At 39.4% G+C, this 21,045-nt stretch overlaps 1 pseudogene; it reads left to right on the forward strand.

The window, feature by feature from the left end:
* The first annotated feature begins 645 nt into the window (after positions 1-645).
* Positions 646-1,521, forward strand: LOC128048565 (bifunctional arginine demethylase and lysyl-hydroxylase JMJD6-like; annotated as a pseudogene).
* Positions 1,522-21,045: the final 19,524 nt, after the last annotated feature.

Consider the following 21,045-nt stretch of genomic DNA (forward strand, 5'->3'; position numbering starts at 1 on the left):
CTTGCTTCTTATCACCAGTCACATCCACAGCTGGGTATTGTTTTTGCTTTGGCTCCATCCTTTCATTCTTTCTGAAGTTATTTCTCCACTGATCTCCAGTAGCATATTGGGCACCTACTGACCTGGGGAGTCCCTCTTTCAGTATCCTATCATTTTGCCTTTTCATACTGGTCATGGGGTTCTCAAAGCAAGAATACTGAAGTGGTTTACCATTCCCTTCTCCAGTGGACCACATTCTGTCAGACCTCTCCACCATGACCAGCCCATCTTGGGTTGCCCCACGGGCATGGCTTAGTTTCATTGAGTTAGACAAGGCTGTGGTCCTAGTGTGATTAGATTGACTAGTTTTCTGTGAGTATGGTTTCAGTGTGTCTGCCCTCTGATGCCCTCTTGCAACACCTACCATCTTACTTGCGTTTCTCTTACCTTGGGTGTGGGGTATCTCCAATTTAGAATCTTCTAAATCACACAAGAATCTCGCTGGTTCAGATGCCTTGCTCTAGCTCATGTTAAAAAGTTTTCATTTCTGTGGCTGATTCATGTTGATATATGGCAGAAACCAACACAATATTATAAAGCAACTATCTTTCAATTAAAAATAAATTAAGATTTTTGTGCCACCGCTGGAGCCTGGGATGGGGCTCATTGGTGGCAGGAAGCGAGCTGCACTGAGGTCACTGTGGAACCAGCTGATGACCTGCAGGATGAATCACAAGAGAAGAAACACATCCCGAGGTAAGCAGAATGTGCAGCCTGACCAGAAGAACTCTCTGGACTGGACCCGGCACAACTACTGTGAGAGCTTCCCGCTGAACCTAGAGGCTGTGATGGACAATGTGGAAAGGACAGACACTTTACAGCTGTCAGTGGAAGAATTTGTGGAGCAATATGAAACACCATACAAGCTCTTGGTTCTGCCAAATGGCCGCTCCCAAGAGGGCCAGTCCATGCAGAAATGGACTCTGGAGTGCCTCAAGAGGAAATATAGGAACCAGAAGTTCAAGCGCGGTGAGGACAAGGATGGGTACTTGATGAAGATGAAGATGGGATGCTACATCGAGTACACGGAGAGCACTCACAATGACAGCCCCCTTTACATCTTTGACAGCAGCTACGGGCAACACCCCCAAAGAAGGAAACTTTTAGAAGACCACAAGGTGCCCAAGTTTTTCACCAATGACCTTTTGCAGTTCTTGGGGGAGAAGTGCAGGCCCCCTTACAGGTGGTTTGTGATGGAGCCACCAAGCTCTGGAACAGGAATCCACATCGACCCTCTGGGAACCAGTGCCTGGGATGCCTTAGTTCAGGGCCACAAGCGCTGGCGCTTGTTCCCTACCAGCACGCCCAGAGAACTCATCAAGGTGACCCATGAAGAAGGAGGGAACCAGCAAGATGAAGCTATTACCTGGGTTTAACATCATCTATCCCCAGATGCAGCTTCCAACCTGGCCACCCCAATTCAAACCCCCAGAAATCTTACAAAAACCAAGAGAGACTGTCTTTGTACCAGGAAGCTGGTGACTTAGCAACTAAACAACAACAATGAAGAAGTAGAGGATGGAGGTTAGAATGTTGAAAGAAAGTGAAAATGAAAGTTGCTCAGTCGTGTCTGAGTTTTTGCGACTCCATGGACTGTACAATCCCTGGAATTCTCCAGGCCAGAATACTGGAGTGAGTAGCCTTTTCCTTCTCCAGGAGATCTTCCCAACCTGGGGATTGAACCCAGGTCTCCTGCATTGCAGGCAGATTCTTTACCAGCTGAGCCACAAGGGAAGCCCAAGAATACTGGAGTGAGTAGCCTATCCCTTCTCCAGGGGATCTTCCCCCAGTAATAGAACCAGGGTCTCGTGCATTGCAGGTGGATTATTTACCAACTGAGCTATCAGGGAAGATTACTTTAATGAAGCAAAGTAAAAGGCCCAGGTGATAAGGAACAGCCTCTCAACAACTTCTAGGGAAGAACTAAAGCCTCAGTCCAAACATTCATGACACTAAGTAAATATCCAGTGTTCTAGATAGCTCCCTTTACCCTTACAAATCTATTCCTCACCCTGCTCAGTGCACAGAGGATGATGTGTATGGTCCCCCATCATAAGCTTTCTTGCCCTCTGGCTTCCATTTGGGTTCTACCATTTGACTAGAGATGAGAGACAGAACAGAGAGTAAAGTCTGGGTGTTTATTCTCCCAGCAACCTCTCTGTGAATGTGACCTTATTTGGAGATAGGGTCTTAGCAGATATAATCAAGTTAAGATGAGGTCATACTGGATAAGGGTGGACCCTTATCTAATGACTAGTGTCCTTATAAGAAGGGGGAGATTCAGACACAGATACACAGAGAAAAGCCCATGTGATGATGGAGTAATGTGTCTAACAAGCCAAAGAATGCCAGGGGTTGCCAGCAACCACCAGAAGGAGAGCAATATGGAATAGATTCTTCCTCAGAGCCTCCAGAAGGAATCAAACCTACCAACACCTTGCTTTTGGTCTTCTAGCCTCCAGAACTGTGAGGTAATACATTTCTGTTGCTTTAAACTACCTAGTCTGTGGTAATTTGTCATGACAGCTCTAAGAAACCAATACATTGATCAGTCATTTTTCTTTGGTGTTATGTTAGACAATCATAACTCTGTGCTCAATGGCTCCATTACCATTTTAATGTGTTTTTCCTGATTATGATAGTGGTACGTACTATTGAAACTATAGAAAAGTTTAAGGAAAAATTGTGTGTGTGTGTGTGTATGTGTTAGTCTCTCAGTCTGGCCTGACTCTTTGTGACCCAATGGACTGCAGCCCACCAGACCCCTCTGTCCATAGAATTCTCCAGGCAAGATTACTGAAGTGGGTTGCCATTTCCTTCTCCAGGGGGTCTTCCTGACCCAGGGATCAAACCTGGGTCTCCTGCATTGCAGGCGGATTCTTTACCATCTGAACCACCAGGGAAGCCCTAAAGAAAACTAACAAATAGGAAATATACATAATACTTCCATGGTTTTCACTTTGGTATATTTCCATTTATTCTTTGCCAAAATGCGATTTCACCTAGCTTTTTCATATTATATATAGAATTCTTTATTCTGATTTTTTCTTAAAATTAGTTACATAGGTATTCATGGAGTAAACAACTCATCATAAATATTTTTATGACTGCATAAAATGTCATTATATAGGTGGTCTGTATTTTATTTACAATTAATCTATTGTTGAACAGCTTTTACTTTTTGTTATTGCAGACAATCCATAATGCAGGGTACAATGAGATGAAAGTCTTGTTTCCAGAAGGGATTTAATCTGGCTATTGGTGATTGGGGTAGATTAGGGAAATGCACAAGGATACCCCAAAATCAGAGATAAGCTTCTCCTGACTAATTCAAAAGAGACTGTAAAGGAAAGATTTAGAGTGGGATTAGAGAGAGCCTTTCAGGGACAGTTTTTAAGTTACAGTAGCAGGGAGAGTTAGCCCTGGAGTTGCCAGGCTACTCAGGATGTTTGGAACAAGATCTGCAGGGACCTCTCCTGGACATGTGCCCCTTGATCACTCCTTTAATAAATCCCAGCTGCTCCTGATTTGGCATGTCACTCAGGGAGTTCCTAGAGGTATCTTCCTAACTAACCTCCTGAGATTCATTTAGAGTAAAAGCAAAACTCAGTCTGGCCTTAATTGATCTGAAGTAAAGCTGCCTGTTGGGATGTCCACACTTGGAACATCTGGGACTCTAAGTAAAAAATGCTAATGAGGCCCTGAGGGTCTCAGATTGATTCTCCCTTCTCTTCCCCTTAAGCCTATTCCCACACACACTAAAGAAGAGGGGGTGAGGGGCTTGACCAGGGAACAGACTGGCTGGGAACCAAGTGCCTCCTCAGTATGTTCAACACTATTACCAGGTTTCCAGACCCCTACCCGCCCCCCCGGGAAGAAAAGTTTGCAAGTTACAAGTAATTTCTGTTGGCCTTACTGGGTTGTGCTAGGAAATGCTCTGTATTATAATTCATTGGGGAAATAGCGAATTTCACTTGAGATTACTAATACTAGAAAAATATTAATCTATTATTTGTATTTTTCTTTGGTCTACTTCAGAAAGTAAAGTATGGCAAGCTCATGCCCTAGACAAAGAACTTTTGTAATGAGATTGGAAAACCTCCTTCCCAAAGATGATGAGTCACAGGGAAATTATTCAGTTACCTAATTTATGGAGAAACCTTCCCCTCATCATTGAAGATGCAAATATTCAGATGATTCCCTATCCTTTCATTCTAAACATATATTCAGCCTACTATTCACCAAGTAAGGTGCTGAATATTGTGGGAGATAGATGAATAAAATATAGTCTTTGCCTTAAGACAGATTAAAATCTGACAGGAAAGAGTAGTCATTCAATCCCTTTAAGAGAGCATGTTCTGTACCACAAATGAGGCACAAACGAAAATCAGAGGATGTTCAGCCATGGGGCACTATACTCAGTCTCTTACTAGAGAGATAAGGAAAGGCCTCAAAAAAGATTGGGCATTTAACCTGGTCTAAAAAGTTTCACATTTTCTTTCCTTTCTTTCCCCATGGCTACTGCACCAGATAACATCTTCATTATCTCATTTATTCATTAATACACTCACTTATTCAACATTTTAAAAATATTTATTTATTTATTTGGCTGCATCAGGTCTTAGTTGCAGCACACAGGATCTTTTTCAGTTGTGACATGCAGAATCTTGAGACACGGCATATGGGATCTAGTTCCCTGACCAGGGATGGAAGCCCGACCCCCTGCATTGGGAACACAGAGAAAATTGATAAGTAAAGGGTAAGAGAAACAGTGAGAAGACCAATTAGAAGACTCTAGGATCCCAGGCAAGAGATGATGGTATCTTGGATTTGGGTGGCAGAAGGAAAATGTGTGGATTCTCTGTGTAATTTGACAAAAGATTCAACCGGATGTCCTGATGGAATAGATATGAGGAGTGAGGAAAATGGAGAAATGAAAGGAATTAGGTTTTTTGAATAGCAATTGCATAGATTGGTTTAATAAACTAGTTTCTATCTCCACAATAGGATAATCCTATCCATTGTCATGTGACTATACATTCCTAACCATTGAATCTGAAAGAGATTTTGTGACTTTCTTCAACCTATAGAATGTAGGCAGAAGTGATAGTATACTATGAAACAACTGCTCCACAAGACTCTTAAATTTGAAAAACGTACTCAGGCTGAATAATAAAGTCCTTTCACTTTCCACAGTAAAAAAAGAAGTGGTAATATGCTCAGTATCCTCAAGGTCATCTCATAGTTGCAAAGAGCTTTCTTTGTCGGTTGTTTTAAGAAGAAAATAGAAATAATATCATTAAAAGAAATTTACAGATTTAATACAATCTCTATCAAAATACCTATGCCATTTTTTCATATAAATAAAACAAACAATTTTAAAATCCACAAGGAAACACAAAGGACCCCAAATTGCCAAAGCAGTCTTGAGGGAAAAAAGAACAAAGCTGATATATAGCCCTCTCAGATTTCCGGCTGTACCACAAAACTATAGTAATCAAAACAGCACTGTACTGGCACCAAAAAAGGACACATAGATCAATGTAACAGAACAGAGGGCCCAGAAATATACCCTTGCACCTATGGTTAATTAATGTATAACAAAGGATACCAGAATATACAGTGGATAAAAGATAGTCTCTTCAACAAATGGTTCTAGAAAAACTGGACAGCGACATGTAAAAGAATAGAGATTAGAATATTTCCTCACACCATATACAAAAATAAACTCTAAATTGTTTAAAGAACTAAATGTAAGCATGAAACCATAGAATTCCTAGAAGAGAACATATACAGAACACCTTCCAACATAAATCATAGCAATATTTTTTGGATACATCTCCTAAGGCAAAATAACTAAAAGCAAAAATAAACAAATGGACTAACTAAATGTTAAAGCTTTTGCACAGCAAAGCTAAGCATTAATAAAATGAAAAGATAGTCTACTGAATGGTAGAAAATATTTGCAAATAAGACCAGTAAGGTGTCAATATCCAAACTTTGCATACAGCTCATACAACTCAATATCATAAAAATAATCCAATCAAAATATGAACAGAAGACCTGAATGGACACTTTTCCATAGAAGACATATAGATAGCTAACATGCCCATGAAAAGATGCTCTGCTGCTGCTGCTACTGCTAAGCCACTTCAGTCGTGTCCGACTCTGTGCAACCCCACAGACAGCAGCCTACCAGGCTCCCCATCCCTGGGATTCTCCAAGCAAGAACACTGGGGTAGGTTGCCATTGCCTTCTCTGGAAAAGATGCTCAATATCACTAATTATTAGAGAAATGCAAATCAAAACCGCAGTGAGATATCACACCTTTCAGAATGGCTATCCTCAAAAAGTCTACAAATAACAACTGCCAACAAGGGTATGGCAAAGGGGGAAACTTGTACACTGTTGGTGGGAATGTAACTTAATGCAACCACTATGGAAAATAGTATGGAGGTTTCTTAAAAAACTAAAAATAGAACTATCATATAATCCAGTCATTCCTCCTGGGAATATATTCAGAAAAAATGAAAACACTAATTTGAAAAGATACATGCAGCCCAATGTTTATAGCAGCATTGTTTGTAATAGCCAAGATATGGAAGCAATTTGTGTCTTTCTGTTATTGAACGCTAATATAATTTTTTATGATCAAATAATGTAATTTGAATGATTTAAGTTCTTTTAAATTTCTTATTTATTGCCCAGAATAAGGTCTATCTTGGTGAAATCTGCTTGTACCTCTGGAAGGGACGTGTATATTGTTAATGCTAGGTTTAGTGTTCTATAAATGTCACTTTGGTTAACATGAGTGATAGAGTTGTTGAGGTCTATTATATTTAGGAATTTGATGTACTTGTAGAATTGATTACTGAAACATTACCAACTGTAATTGTGTATCTGTATTTTTCTCCTAGCTTTACTTACTTTTGCCTCATGTATTTTGGAGTTATTTAACTAAGTTGTATTTGACATACAATATTTGTTTCAGATGTACAACAAAGTATGCAGATTCAATTTTTTTTAATTTATACATTATGAAATAATCACCACAATAAGTCTAGTTACCATACAACATTGTTACAATATTAATGACTCTGTTTCCTATGTGTACATTACAATCCCATAACTTATTTACTTTATAGCTGGAAGATTGTACCTTTACCTATTTTATCCATCCCCACACCCACCTTTTTTCAGGTAACCATCAGTTTTTTCTCTTCACCTATGAGTCTGTTTCTGTTTTGTTTTGTTTGCTCATTACTTTTGATTTTTAAGATTCTACATATGAATGAAATTATACAGTATTTATCTTTGTCTGACTTATCTCACCTAGCTTAATACCCTAAGGGGTTCTTCAGTGGCTCAGTGGTAAAGAATTCGTCTGCAATGCAGGAGATGCAGGTTCAATCCCTGGATCAGAAAGATGCCCTGGAGAAAGAAACAACCCGCTCCAGTATTCTTGCCTGGGAAATAGTATGGACAGAGGAGCCTGGTGGGCTGCAGTCCATGGGGGCGCAAAAGAGTTTGACAGAACTTGCAAGAACAAATAGCCCAAAGGTTCATCCCTGTGGATTTGATTTGTATTTCCCTGGTGATTAGTAATGTTGAGCATCTTTTTGTTTGCCATTTGTTTGTCTTCTTTTGGAAAATGTCTATTCAGGTCCTTTGACCAGTTTTTTTTTTTTTAATTTGTTTGGCTGCACCTGGTCTTAGTTGAAGCACACAGGATCTTCGTTGTGGCATGTGATGCAGGCTCTCAGTTGCAGCATGTGGAATCTAGTTCCCTGACCAGGGATTTAAACTGGGCCCCCTGCATTCCCTGGACCTCCAGGGAAGTCCCTGCCCAATTATTTTTTTATATTGTATGAATTATTTATGTATTTTGGGTATCAACCACTTATCAGATATGTAGTTTACAAATATCTTCTTCCACTTGGTATCTTCTGCTTTTTGTTCATGGTTCCCTTCAGTGTACAAAAACATTTAGTTTGATGTAGTCCATTTGTTTATTTTAGCTTTTGTTTCCCTTGCCTAAAGATGTGTATCAAAAAAAAAATTAAGAACTATGTCAGAGAATGCCATGCCTATGTTTTCTTCTAGGAGTTTTATGATTTCAGGTCTTACATTTAACTCTTTAATCCATTTTGAGTTTATTTTTGCATATAGTGTAAGAAAGTGGCCCAGTCTCATTCTTTTACATGTAGCTGTCCGATTTTTCCAACACTATTTATTAGAGACTGTCTTTTCCTCATTGTATATTTTGTCCTCTTTTGCCAAAATTAATTGACCATATAAGTATAAATTTATTTCTGGGCTCTCTGTTCTGTTCCACTGATCTATGAGTTTTATCTGTGCCAGTACCATTCTGTTTTGATTATTATATTTTTGTAGTACAGTTTCAAGTGTGGGAGTGTGGTGCCTCGAACTTTGTTCTTAATTCTCAATATTGCTTTGGCTTTTGTAGTCCGACACAAAATTTAGGATTTTTTTTTTCTAGTTCTGTGAAAAATTCCATTGATATTTCGATAGGGATTGTATTGAAACTGTAGATTACTTTGAGTAGTATGGACATTTTAATGATACTGATAGTGATTTTTCTAATTCACGAGCACAGTATATCTTTTCACCTATATGTTTTCAGTTTCTTTCCTGAGTGTCTTATAGTTTTCAGAGTGCAGGTCATTCATATTCATAAGTAATTTATTCTTTTGATGCAGTTTTAAATGAAATTGCTTTCTTTATTGCTTTTTCTAATAATTTATTATTAATGTACAAAAATGCAACAGATTCCTGTATATTAACTTTGTATCCTGCAATGATTGGTTCTAATCTTTTTTTTTTTTTTTTTTTGTAGAGTCTTTGGGATTCTATATATTTAGTATCATGTAATCTGGTCAAAATTCTCCAAGCCAGGCTTCAGCAATACGTGAACCGTGAACTTCCAGATGTTCAAGCTGGTTTTAGAAAAGGCAGAGGAACAAGAGATCAAATTGCCAACATCCGCTGGATCATGGAAAAAGCAAGAGAGTTCTAGAAAAATATCTATTTCTGCTTTATTGACTATGCCAAAGCCTTTGACTGTGTGGATCACAATAAACTGTGGGAAATTCTTAAAGAGATGGGAATACCAGAGCACCTGACCTGCCTCTTGAGAAACTTTTATGCAGGTCAGGAGGCAAAAGTTAGAACTGGACATGGACAACAGACTCGTTCCAAATAGGAAGAGGAGTATGTCAAGGCTGTGTATTGTCAACCTGTTTATTTAACTTCTATGCAAGAGTACATCATGAGAAATGCTGGGGTGGAAGAAGCACAAGCTGGAATCAAGATTGCCAGGAGAAATATCAATAACCTCAGATATGCAGATGACACCACTCTTATGGCAGAAAGTGAAGAGGAACTAAAAAGCCTCTTGATGAAAGTGAAAGTAGAGAGTGAAAAAGCTGGCTTAAAGCTCAACATTCAGAAAACGAAGATTATGGCATCTGGTCCCATCACTTCATGGGAAATAGATGGGGGAATAGTAGAAACAGTGTCAGACTTTATTTTTGGGGGCTCCAAAATCACTGCAGATGGTGACTGCAGCCATGAAATTAAAAGACGCTTACTCCTTGAAAGGAAACTTATGACCACCCTAGATAGCATATTCAAAAGCAGAGACATTACTTTGCCAACAAAGGTCCGTCTAGTCAAGGCTATGGTTTTTCCAGTAGTCATGTATGGATGTGAGAGTTGGACTGTGAAGAAAGCTGAGCACCGAAGAACTGATGCTTTTGAACTGTGGTGTTGGAGAAGACTCTTGAGAGTCCCTTGGACTGCAAGGAGATCCAACCAGTCTATTCTGAAGGAGATCAGCCCTGGGATTTCTTTGGAGGGAATGATGCTGAAGCTGAAACTCCAGTACTTTGGCCACCTCATGCAAAGAGTTGACTCATTGGAAAAGACTCTGCTGCTGGGAGGGATTGGGGGCAGGAGGAGAAGGGGACGACAGAGGATGAGATGGCTGGATGGCATCATTGACTCGATGGACGTGAATCTGAGTGAACTCCGGGAGTTGGTGATGGACAGGGAGGCCTGGCGTGCTGCGATTCAGGGGATCACAAAGAGTCGGACATGACTGAGTGACTGAACTGAACTGAACTGAATCTGCAAATTTACCTGGGGCTTCCCTGATGGCTCAGTGGTAAAAGAATCTGCCTGCAATGCAGGAAACCCGCGTTCAATCCCTGGGTCAGGAAGATCCCCTGGAGAAGAAAATGGCAAACCACTCCAGTATTCTTGCCTAGAAAATTCCATGGACGAGGAGCCTGGCAGGCTATAGTCCGTGGGGTCACAAAAAGTCAGACACGACTGAGTGCCTAACACATACACACACACACAATCAGCAAATAGTGACAGTTTTTACTTCTTCCTTTCCAATTCGGATGAATTTTATGAGTTTTCTCGCCTAATTGCTCTGGATAGAACTTCCAATACAATGTTGAATAAAAGTGGCAAAAGTAGGCATTCTTGTCTTGTTCCTGATCTTAGAAAACTGAGTATGATATTAACTGTGGGTAATGTATTGAGATATGTTCCCTCTATACCCATTTTGTTAAGAGTTTTAATCATAAATGAATGTGAATTTTGTCAAATGCTTTTTTTGCCACTAGTACAACCACTATGGAGAACAGCATGAAGATACCTTAAAAAACTGGAAATAGAACTGTCATACCACCCAGTAATCCCACTGCTGGGCATATATATGGAGGAACCAGAATTGAAGAGACACATGACCTCACTGTTCACTGCAGCACTGTTTACAATAGCTAGGACATGGAAGTAACCTAGATGTCCATCAGCAAACAAATGGATAAGGAAGTTGTGGTACATATACACAATGGAATATTCAGTTCAGTTCAGTTCAGTCGCTCAGTCATGTCCGACTCTTTGCGACCCCATGAGCCACAGCACGCCAGGCCTCCCTGTCCATCACCAACTCCCGGAGTTCACTCAAACTCATGTCCATCAAGTCGGTGATGCCATCCAGCCATCTCATCCTCTGTTGTCCCCTTCTCCTCCTGCCCCCAATCCCTCCCAGCATCAGGGTCTTTTCCAATGAGTCAACTCTTCACATGAGGTGGCCAAAGTACTGGAGTTTCAGCTTTAGCATCATTCCTTCCAAAGAACACCCAGGACTGATCTCCTTCAGAATGGACTGGCTGGATCTCCTTGCAGTCCAAGGGACTCTCAAGAGTCTTCTCCAACACCACAGTTCAAAAGCATCAATTCTCCGGCGCTCAGCTTTCTTCACAGTCCAACTCTCACATCCACACATGACCACAGGAAAAACCATAGCCTTGACTAGACGGACCTTTGTTGGCAAAGTAATGTCTCTGCTTTTGAATATCCTATCTAGGTTGGTCATAACTTTTCTTCCAAGGAGTAAGCGTCTTTTAATTTCATGGCTGCAGTCACCATCTGCAGTGATTTTGGAGCCCCAAAAAATAAAGCCTGACACTGTTTCTACTATTCCCCCATCTATTTCCCATGAAGTGATGGGACCAGATGCCATAATCTTCATTTTCTGAATGTTGAGCTTTTAGTAGTTTATTGATGATATTCACAAAAGCAATTAATATTGGGATATTTTATACCAAGAAACTTTGCTAAAAACTTTTTAAAAAATTAACATGCCAACATTTTTTTATACTCTTGCATGCACGCAAGAAAAAAATGTTCTTTTTAGGTCAATTAAAATATTTATTTCTAATAAGGAAATTTCCTAGGAAAAGAAAATGGATTAGATATAGAAGGGAAGAACAACCTGGTTGAAGGTCAGTAGATCCCTGAAAGACAGCTGATAATTAACTGTATATGTCACTAGTTAACCAGAACAAGTCCTGAAGGGTTAATGGGGCCACAATAGGGAAAGTGGAGATGTGCTGCTTGCAAACAGGATGTTCTGCCAAGGAGACGGACACAGCCTTGAGATTAATGGTCCCTTGCAAATAAGGGAACATTCCCTTCTTGTGATAAGGGCTCTGGACAGACTCTGCAGTAAGCCGGAATTTCACTCCCTTTTGCTATACGATAACATTATGCACATGCACTGTACTGAACAAGTTTGGTCATACAGTCTGGAATTCTGCCCAGGGGGACTATATAAAAATAAACCGTGAGCCTCCTTGCTTGCGCAATTATTTTTCCTCTGGCCAGAGTAGTGTCTGTCTCTTGTATGTGTGTCTTGTTGTTTTGTGTCATTTCACTCATAATCTCCAAAAATCTCCTACAAAGTCATGAATGGAATATTACTCAGCTGTGAAAAAGAACATATTTGAGTCCATTCTAATGAGGTGTATGAAACTGGAGCCTCTTATACAGAGTGAAGTAAGTCAGAATGAGAAACACCAATACAGTATATTAATGCATATATATGGAACTTAGAAAGATGGTAATGATTACCCTATGTACAAGACAGCATAAGAGACACAGATGTAAAGAACAGAGTTTTGGATTCTGTGGGAGAAGGTGAGGGTGGGATGATTTGAAGGAATAGCATTGAAACATGTATATTACCATATGTAAAATAGATGACCAGTCCAAGTTCAATGCATGAAGCAGGGCACTCAAAACTGGTGCTCTGGGACAACCCAGAGGTATGGGGTGGGGAGGGAGCTGGGAGGGGTGTTCAGGATGAGGGGACACATGTACACCCATGGCTGATTCATGTCAATGTATGGCAAAAACCACCACAATATTGAAAAGTAATTAGTCTCCAATTAAAATAAGTAAATTAATTTAAATTTAAAAAGAAGATGATCATGTGATTTTTATCCTTCGTTTTGTTAATGTATCACATTGATCAATTTATGGATGTAAAATCATCCTTGCATCCCTGAAATGAATACCATTTGCTCATGATTATGACTTTTAATGATAACTTCAGTTTTCTAATATTTTGTTGAGAATTTACACATCTATGTTCATCAGGGTTTTTGGCTGGTAATGTTATTTTGCATTGTCCTTGTCTGGTTATGTAATCCTTCCCATAAAATGAATTTGAACATATTCCTTCTTCAATTTTTTGGAGTGGGTTGCCATTGCCTTCTCCAAATTTGAGAATAATAGGTATTAAATCTTCTTTATATGTTTTTGTAGAATTCTCCTGTAAAGTACTCTGGACCTGGGATTATGAGGTGCAAGTTGTTTTTGTTTTTTTTTTGTTTTTTTACTGATTTAATTTCATTGCTAGTAATTGGTTTATTCAACTTTTCTATTTTTTTTATGACTCAGCCTGGAGAGATTATATGATTCTAAGAATTTATTCATTTCTTCCAGGCTAATTTATTGGCATTTAATTGTTCATAGTATTCTCTGATAATCCATAGTATTTCTGTAGTACCAGTTGTAATTTCTGCCTTTTAATTTCTGGTTTTATTTATTTAGGGTGTCTTTTTATCTTGGTGAATCTGGCTAAAGGCTTTGCTTATTTGTTTGTTTGTATTTTCAAAGAATCAGCTGTTAGTTTCATTGATTTTTTTAAGTTTCTTTTTTATTTATTCCCACTTTAACATTTATAATTTCCTCCTACCAATTTTGGTCTTTGCTTTATTCTTTTTCTAGTTTCTTTAAATATACATTTAGATTTTTATTTGAGAATTTTTGCTTTCCTGTGGTAGGTCTGTATAGTCACTATAAACTTCTCAAAACTGCTTTTGCTGTGTCCTATCAGTTCAGTTCAGTTCAGTCACTCAGTCATATCTGACTCATTGCTACCCCATGGACCGCAGCACACCAGGCCTCCCTGTCCACCAACTCCCGGAGTTTACCCAAACTCATGTCCATTGAGTCGGTGATGCCATCCAACTATCTTATCCTCTGTTGACCCCTTCTCTTCCTGCCTTCAATCTTTCCCAGCATCAGGGTGTTTTCAAATGAGTCAGTGCTTTGCATCAGGTGGCCAAAATATTGGAGTTTCAGCTTCAACATCAGTCCTTCCAATGAACACTCAGGATTGATCTCCTTTAGGATGGACTGGTTGGATCTCCTTGCAGTCCAAGGGACTCTCAAGAGTCTTCTCCAACACCACAGTTCAAAAGCATCAATTCTTCAGTGTTCAGCTTTCTCTATAGTCCAACTCTCACATCCATACATGACTACTGGAAAAACCATAGCCTTGACTAGATGGAACTTTGCTGGCAAAGTAATGTCTCTGCTTTTTAATATGCTGTTTTGCTTGGTCATAACTTTCCTTCCAAGGAGTAAGCGTCTTTTAATTTTATGGCTGCAGTTACCATCTGTGGTGACTTTGGAGCCCAAAAAAATAAAGTCTGACACTGTTTCCACTGTTCCCCCATCTATTTGCCATGAAGTGATGGGACCGGATGCCATGATCTTCGTTTTCTGAATGTTGATCTTTAAGTCAACTTTTTCACTCTCCTCTTTCACTTTCATCAAGAGGCTCTTTAGTTCTTCTTCACTTTCTGCCATAAGTGTGGTGTCATCTGCATATCTGAGGTTATTGATATATCTCCCAGCAATCTTGATTCCAGCTTGTGCTTCATCCACCCCAGCATTTCTCATGATGTACTCTGCATATAAGTTAAATAAGCGGGGTGACCATACACAGCCTTGACGTACTTCTTAGATTTTAAAAATTTCATTTGTCTTGAGGTATTTTCTCATTTCCTCTTCGATGTCTTCATTTACCCACTGCTCATATGTTTGTTCTTTCCCCATTTTTCTTCCTGTAATTGATTCCTAGTTTTATATCATTGTGGTTAGAAATATATGCTTGGTATAATTTCTATCTTTTAAATGTGTTGAGACTTGTTTTGTGGCCGAGCATGTGGATCTATCCTGGAGAATGTGTCTTCCATTATTTTTGGATGGAATGTTCTGAAGGTAGCTATTAAGTGCAACTGGTCTAATATGTCATTTAAAGCCAGTGATTCCTTATTGATATTCTGTTGGGTTGATCTGTCTGTTGATGTAAGGGATGTTAAAAGTTCCCTTCTATTATTGTATTATTGTCAATTTCTCCCTTTGAAACTATTAATGTTTGCTTTATACATTTAGGTGACTCTTTATTAGGTACATATATGTTAGCAAATGTTATATCCTCTTCTTGTATTAATTCCTTTCTCATTATATAATGCCTTTATTTATCTTTTATTATAGATTTTTAATGTTTGTTTTACACTGGAGCATATTAACAATTTTCTATTAGCTTCTGGTGTACAGCAAAGTGATTCAGATATACATATACATGTATCTATTCTTTTCAAATTCTTTTTTCATTTAGGTTATTACAGATTATTGAACAGAGTTTCCTGTGCTATACAGTAAGTCCTTGTTGGTTATCTATTTTAAATATAGTAGTGTGTACACGTCAATCCCAAACTACACTTTGTTTTAAAGTCTATTTTATCTGATACCAGTGAGTACTCCTACCCCAGCTTTCTTGTCATTGCCATTCACATGAATTATCTTTTCCATCCCCTCACTTGCGGCCGGTGTGCACCTAGCTCTGAATTGAATTTCTTTTAAGCATCAGATAGAAAGGCCTTGTTTTTGTGTATTACCATATGTGAAACAGATTGCCAGCCCAGGTTCAATGGATGAGACAGGGCACTCAGGGCCAGTGCACTGGGATGACCATGAGGGATGGGATGGGGAAGGAGGTAGCAGGGGGCTTCAAGATGGGGAATACATATACACCCATGGCTGGTTCATGTCAATGTATGGCAAAACCCACTACAATACTGTAAAGTAATTAGCCTCCAATTAAAATTAATTAATTAATTTTTTTTAAAAAGGCCTTGTTTTCTTTCCCAATCTGCCACCCTATGATCAGAGGATTTAGTCCAGTTGATATTTAAAGTAATTTTTGATAGTTAGGTACTTATTGCCATTTTGTACTTCTTTTCCAGATATTTTCATAGTTCTTCTCTGTTCTATTCTGTTCTGTTAGTTTCTTCCCTTGTGGTTTGATGATTTTCTTCAGTGGTATGTTTATGTTCTTTTCTCTCTAGTTTTTGTATATTTATTGTAGATTTGTAGTTACAGTGGGATTCATATATGTTGACCTATAACTATATCTACTTGTTTTGAACTGGTAGTTATTTAAGTTCAAGCCTATTTGAGAAGACACATTTTTTACTTCCCTCACCGACATTTTGTACTTTTTTGTCGTATTTTACATCTTCATGTTTACCCCTTAACTGTTTCTTGTAGTTATAGTTGGTTTTATAATTTTTGTCTTTTAATCTTAGTACCACAACTTTTGCTATATATTGGCCTTTACTAGCAGGGGTTTTCTTTTCCGATTGTTGTTGTTTAGTGACAAAGTCAAGTCCAAATCTTTTGCAACCCCATGGGCTGTAGCCCGCCTGGCTGCTCTGCCCATGGGATTTCCCAGTCAAGAATACTGGAGTGGGTTGCCATTTCTGTCTTCAGGGGATCTTCCTGGAGATTTTTTGGTTCCTTCCTGACCCAAGGATTGAACCTGCATCTCCTGCATTGGCAGGCAAATTCTTTACCACTGAGCTACCTGGGAAGCCAAGAGAATGAGCTACTGGGCTAATAATTAATAAAGACCTGTGAGGGCAGGTGAAGAGCAGCTGAGAAACATAGTCATGGGATAAGAAAAAAGGCAACACTGTTCATTTCTTCATTTTTCCTCTGAACAGGACCTCTGCATAGGAGGTATAAATGAAGTTATAGAGCTGCCTGGCACTCACTGCATTCCCCAGCACGCTTGCCAGCTTGTCGAGGGACAGGCTTGCTAATTTGGCAATGTTCTTAATGTGGTTCATCAAGGAGTGACAGTTTTTGGCATTTACCCCTGGAATTTTTAACAAGAAGTCCTGGGGACCAGAGTTACACCTCTGTCTTAGAGAGGGTCTCAAAATCAGCAGCCACAATCATGGCCATCACAGCATCCGGTTGTGACTTGTTCTGATTCAACTCCTCAAACAACTCGGGGGTGGCGGGGGAGATGGGAGAGGAGGTGTGCAGAGGATAGGGAGCCACGAAGTGCAGCATGAGGAGGGTGAGCTTGAGGCTGATGTACATTGCCAGAGATGTCCTGATGGAAGATACCTCGGGACATGAGAGAGAAAGGCTTAGTGAGGTCCAACTCGATCAAAAGTACCTGCTGCTTGTAGTAGCAGGAGATGTACTGGCTGTAGAGGCAGCAGTTGTTCAAAAAGCCAATCAAGGGAGGTGGGACGGGGGTTCAGGAGTGGGAACTTATGTACACCCGTGGCAGATCCATGTTGATGTATGGCAAAACCAATACAATATTGTAAAGTAAAAAAAAAATTTTTTTAATAAAAAATAAAACATTATTATACTCATATTCAAAAAAAAAAAAAAAGCCAATCAGATCACCAATGCTCTTGCACTCCTTGCACATTTCCCGTGTCAGGATGTAGTCTCTGACTTCCAGATCAATGGCTTGATGTCACTGTCCTGACAGTGGATCAAAGATGAGAGTTCATGTCAAAACCCCTGCATATCCACAACAATATTCTGCTGAGTACCATTCTGCTTCTGGCCACCAGCTTTGCACAGGTCCGGTGGGAGCATCTGCAAACACACAGCCTCTCATGAGGTCGAGATTTGCTTTTGGTTGCAGCCTTTACTTTTCCACTTATAGAAGACCCTTCAACATATCTTGTAAGGTTGGTTCAGTATTGATGAACTCCTGGTATTTTGTTCTCTGAGAAGTTCTTTATCTTTCCTTCAATTATTAATGATAACCTGGGTAGGTGCAGGTTTTTCTCTCTGAGCACTTTAAATATATAATGCACTACTTTCAAGCCTGCAGAGATTCTGCAGAAAAATCAGCTAATAGTCTTATGGGGATTCTCTTGAATATGACCCATTGTCTTTATCTTGCTGCCTTTAGAATTCTGTCTTTAACTTTTACGATTTTAATTATGGTATGTCTTGGTGTGAGTCTGTTTGAGTTCATTTTCTTTGATACTCTCTGTGCATCCTGCACTTGATATCTGTTTCAGCCATCATTTCACCAAATACATTTTCAACCCTCTTCTCTCTTGTTTTCCTGAAACCTCTATTCTCTCTTTTTTTCCTGAGACCTCTATAATGTGAATGTAAGTAGACTTGATGTTGTCCCAAAAGCCCCCATTAAAATGTTCTCTTTTTTGTTCATCATTTTTCTTTTTGCTTCTCTGAAAAGAACAGACTGAGAGCAACAAGGGAACCAAAGGAATTGTAGAAGATAGTTGTGGGGAAATAGCAATTAGCCAAGATGGTGTCAGTCAGGCTTTCTCACCCCACTTTCTCTTGCTCACGCCCCACATTCTATAAACAATGACTTTGCATGGTTATATAACAGCTGACATTACTTACACCACTGTACATGCACATCAGGATATACTCACTTGGCCACAGGCCACTTTTGTTCTATAAACCTATGTAAGCCTCACCTGAGAAGCCCTGCTGCTGCTGCTGCTGCACCAGTCAGGAGAGAAAAAACATGTTTGTAGTTCCTACAGTTCCTTGCATTTTTTTCCAGCTTCACTGCTTTTTTTTACTAAAAAAAAAAAAGGCAATGGTTGGGAGAAATATGCTGTGAAGTGTGTGATACCATCACTCTATGGTGGCCTCAAAATTCTCCAAGAAAGTTGCTCCTCCAAAAACAAGAACTAAATTATAAGCCTAATCCACATGGAAAAAGTATAGTGCTTGGAAGTTCTCACTCACAGCCTCATTAATGAAGAAAAAAAAAAAAGACAGAGTGAACAAACAGAAATCAATAACACTTCTTAAACTATCAGAAAGTTAAAGAAAGTCACAGGGAAAACCACCACCCCAAATCCAGGAGACAGGTGAACACAGAGAATCACAGCTTCCTTAGGAGCAGAAGCAGAAGCTACAGCTAGAGCCTCGTCTTGAAGAAAAATTGACCAGAGGATGAGATGGCTGGGTGGCATCACCGACCTGATGGACGTGAGTCTGAGTGAACTCCGGGAGTTGGTGATGGACAGGGAGGCCTGGCGTGCTGCGGTTCATGGGGTTGCAGAGTCAGACACTACTGAGCAACTGAACTGAACTGAAGCATGTGCTAACTTAAGAGATAAAGATCCCTGGAGGCTCACCCCTAGGGGATTCCTCATAGTTTCATGAGGTTTACTTCCAGCATCCCCACCAGATTCTCATGGTGAAGATCGGGGTGGGGGGGGAACACTCTTATGCTTCAGCATGTGAGAAGGGAAAATAATCATCCTTTGATAAGCACAGAGAGCTCTGTTCTCGTTTACAGCCAGCTCTCGAGGAAAACTATCTTTAAGAACATAACCAACCTGGGGAAGGATCCAAAGAAAAGAAAATCTGAGAAGTACTTGTACCCAAGGACAAAAGCTCACTAGAAGACTGAGACTTAATCATAGGACCATAGCATGCTTCCACTCCCCCACCCCTTACCACCACATCAATAGAGCTGGAGGATTTCAAGGATTACAGCTGAGAAACCAGCAGTCCTCAGTCCCTATTTAGGAAGTCAGCTCTACGAAAACAAAAAGACAACAGAGGAGACAAAAACAGGGGCACTAAGGGAAATTTTAACCTCTGACGCCATAGCGACAGCAAACATTAAACATTGCCTAACAGCTAGTAAGATCAACATAAAACCTCCACTACGCCCTATTTACCTCAGTTCCTTTTATCTGATACCTTGTGTCTGGTCTTCAACAATAGAACTGATAATAATAAAAATTCAAACATTTTACAAAACCAAAAATAGTGACAAAAATACATACAATTTTGTGAGATGTAGCTATTTTCTTTTATTAGGGAAAAAATAAAACTTAAAAAGTAATAAATTACCAATTTAATCACAGAATAATAGACTATGCAAGGAAAGAATAAAGAAAATGCATGTAATAAATTGAATCAACTGCATCAAAAGATTGATTAAATTAATAGAGTTAGAAGAAATTGTTCATTTGACAGGGCTGTGGCATGACTGATCAAAAATAAACTTAAACCATACTAAGAATGAGAGGAGCACATGATTATAGATGTTGCAAACTGAATTATAAAAGGACCCTCTGTTTCTGATATTGATGTACCAGGTATTTAGACCAACTGTCTTACTAAGAACAACCAGAAGCTAGACACTTATTTTAAAATAACATTTACTTGAAGGTATTAATGTCCTAAAATAGCTGTGAAGAATTTCTAGGCCAAGATCCAGGAATACTTAATCTGTATTTACAGATTTAAAATGGCTGATAACATTGATAGAGTTAACAACTCTTAGCCCAAATGGCTCTTGAAGTTATACCACTTTTGGATAGCTCTTTTTTCGGTATCATTGCTGCTGCTAAGTCACTTCAGTCATGTCCGACTCTGTGCGACCCCAGAGAGATGGCAGCCCACCAGGCTCCCCCGTCCCTGGGATTCTCCAGGCAAGAACACTGGAGTGGGTTGCCATTTTTGGTATCATTAGGGTGGAACTATGTCAATAAAGTGCTGTAGACAGAAGTTATAGAGAAGTAAGGAGACAGGTAATCTTCCTTCTTAGTCTGTCAATTAACAATACAGAAGTAGATGCTTTTAAAGAGCTTGACAAGTTCACTTTTCTTTTCAGGAGTTTTTGACTGGATATTTGAAGGATCTTCAAAAATCTTTACTGCAGAGGTCACTTTCCTGAAATTTAACTTGATGCCTAAAAAACTGTGCTCTCCCCCAAACTCACTGATGTTACAAAAATGCCCCAATTATATTATATTTTTTAAGACCCAGACTTGGAGATGGTGGTGGAGGTGTATGTTATAGGGTGGGGCCAGTGTGGAGGTTGGTAGAGGATATCCCACACATTTATAATGAGTCAGGACACAAGCAGCATAAACTTCAACTTTCCAAGAATCCAAGCAGTGAAAGAATAGACAGAAGAACTGTGGAGTGAGAGAATTACTGAAGTTTCTTGAATTTTGCAGAATCTAATTAAGTAACAGGAAGCATTTTGGAAGAACAGTGGATGAATCA

The sequence above is a fragment of the Budorcas taxicolor genome, chromosome 5 (genome assembly GCF_023091745.1).
Source record: "Budorcas taxicolor isolate Tak-1 chromosome 5, Takin1.1, whole genome shotgun sequence".
Lineage (NCBI taxonomy): Eukaryota > Metazoa > Chordata > Mammalia > Artiodactyla > Bovidae > Budorcas > Budorcas taxicolor.